Source organism: Electrophorus electricus, chromosome 23, assembly GCF_041902795.1.
Source record: "Electrophorus electricus isolate QZ-2024a chromosome 23, ASM4190279v1, whole genome shotgun sequence".
NCBI classification, from domain to species: Eukaryota; Metazoa; Chordata; class Actinopteri; order Gymnotiformes; family Gymnotidae; genus Electrophorus; species Electrophorus electricus.
This window is the reverse complement of record NC_137519.1, coordinates 3,955,001-3,957,500: the sequence shown is the minus strand read 5'-3', so window position 1 is coordinate 3,957,500 and position 2,500 is coordinate 3,955,001. Positions and strand designations below refer to the sequence as shown.

Sequence of the window (2,500 nt, the reverse complement as noted above, 5' to 3'; positions counted from 1 at the left end):
CCCCCCCCCCCCCCCCCCCCAAATGATAGTTTTCCAGCTAATGTATCGTAGGTGCCGATGACCATTTTGAGAGAATATTGTTGTTTACGTGTTGTACTGCTGTGCAGTGTTGGTCAAGCTCCACGATGGGGAAAATTATTATTTTTTGCTCCCTAAAGATGAGGGCATTTGAGGGCATCTGTTGCATTTGCAACCCGAGTGTGATCTTCATGGGGAGACAGCAAGGCTCTTTATTCATTAACGCTGTTTCTGATTGGAGGGCTTGGATCTGGCCCCTGCTGAATCTCTCCGATTACTTGCAAAAGTTGGAACGTTCTGGGAGCCAGCTGTTCTGCCCTACCTACCTAGCTGGCTCTCTGCTGCCCCCTAGCCGCTGCTCAGGATACTACACAGGCAGACAAAGTTATTTGGGGGAGGGGCTCTGCCTTTTTCTGCTACCCCCCCCCACACACACACTCCTCCCTCTGCATGTCATCAGCCCCCATGCAGTACATATGACACCCACCCCATCACAGCTCACACTCTTCAAACCACTACACCTTGATCCATACTAGCTTCACCTTTAGCTTACGACACGCTCTTCTTATAAATTACTCCGTCATTACAAATAGTGGCTTTTCCACCACGTTCAAAATACCAGTGATCACGCAAGCATCCAGAAGTTCTAAAACACCCTCACTCCGTTTAACCGTACATTTAAAAAAAAAAAAAAAAAAAAGGTTGGATACTACAAGCGTGCATCTATGCAGACAGCATGAATATACTGGCGTGTGTGGCGCGCGTGTTATTGCATGTCCCGACCAGGACGTGGACCGGTGCGGTCCGGCCTCGCGCCGCCGGCCGTGTGCACGCACACGCTGCCTCTCCCCTCCTGTCTCCTCCCACCTGCTGTGGGTCGTAGCGACGTGGCTATATCCAGCCTAGCTTTACAGAACCCCGGCCCGTACACACTAGCCTACAGGGAGCCAGGCCCTGCACTGGACCCCTGGGGAACCCCCTGCTCAAGGGTCACGACGATGGCTGGAGATGAGGTTGATGATGATGATGAAGATGATAGGCAGATGAACCTACAGAGCCACAGTGCCTTCTGTGTCACACACTAGCCCCAGTCCTGTCTCCCTCTCTCTCTCTCTCTCTCTCTCTCTCTCTCTTTCTCTCTCTCTCTTAGTCCCTCCTTGTGACAGATTCAATCACACTACGCCTTACCAAATTCCTGTGCCCACCCTGTCTGAGTTTTAGAAAGGCAGACAGGCACAGTAACGTAGTGGGAGAGATCCCAGTTTCTCTGAAAGCAATGAAGAAAAAGGAAACAGCTCTGTCAGGGTGTCCATCTTGGCTCTCTCTCTCTCTCAGTAATACTTCCTTCCATGGTGGATATCTGATTTGGCTCCCCCTGTGTGTTCTGAGCTGAAGTTTAGGAGATTTTCTCAGGTCTCTACAGGAAGGATTCGGCTGGTGTCGAGCTTCTGCATGTGTTCCGTTCTACGTGTTATAGACTCTTGGACTCTTTCCACCAGGAAAAAGAAAAGAAGACAAAAACGTTAGCAGAAACTCTGGTCCCATTTTGCCTCTAGACACGAGTCAGTGGGTGACACACGGGCTTTGTTTTTAGCATTCAAATATGGAGGGATTAACGTTTCTAAAATTCCATGAATTGTCCCGTTGGGGTGGGTGCACGGAGATTTAGCTGTGCTTGTTTTGGGGTTTGATTTCCAATGCTCCAGTACTGCCTGTTACTGCTTCAGGTTCTTCTTAGGCGATTACAGTTATGCGTTCATGCTGCCGTTAGGGTTGTCGTGGCTGGGGCCTGTGGGTTAAGGTCAAAAAGGCATTCACACCGACAGCACATTCACACTACTTCCACCTTGTTTATGCTTTTCTTTTGTTTGTTTGTTTGTTTGTTTGAATGTTCGTTTTGGTTTTTGTCATAGTTCATTTGTTGTGTTCAACACAAATAAGGGCTGTCCTTCTACTGTCTGATTACCAGTGCTGCCAAAACTATAGTCTCCTATAACATAGCTCTGCCACAGTGATGTGGCCTCCCTCTGTACAGAACAGCACTGCAATGTGTGTGTATGTGCGTGTGTGTGGGCGTGTGCATGCTAATATATGGGAACAGGGGATGGGGGGGGGGGATTCTGGGAGTTGTAGTTTTTTCCTGTATGTGTGTATGAGCGAGAGACCCAGAGGCACAGCTATGGCCCACTCAGGCAGTAATCATGCCAAAAAATAACTACAATGCCATTCAGTCCCAGAGGGATTTAGTCACACCGTTGCCATGGCGCTGTACCAAGCTCATGGACTGTTTGTTTCCTGGGTCAACAGTGTTGTGCTCAGCAACACCGCATTACCCACACTGCTCCAATACCATGCAATATCCATACTGCCCCCAAGACCCAAGATATCATCCAATACTGACATGGCTCCGGTCTCTCCCATTATCCTCCCTGTCAAAAACATCCATTATCCATAACGCCCTAATCGCCCATTACCAACACTG

At 49.0% G+C, this 2,500-nt stretch overlaps 1 protein-coding gene across 14 annotated transcripts in view; it reads left to right on the top strand.

Annotated features, from left to right (window-relative positions):
* cacna1ab (calcium channel, voltage-dependent, P/Q type, alpha 1A subunit, b) overlaps nucleotides 1-2,500 on the top strand; it is a 116,565-nt gene that overhangs the window by 111,747 nt on the left and 2,318 nt on the right. For all 14 annotated transcript variants that reach the window (XM_081706327.1, XM_081706328.1, XM_081706336.1 and 11 more), the window contains one exon: nucleotides 1-2,500. This exon is cut by the window's left edge and continues 2,603 nt beyond it; it is cut by the window's right edge and continues 2,318 nt beyond it. The gene's annotated coding sequence lies outside the window, so the exon portion shown is untranslated.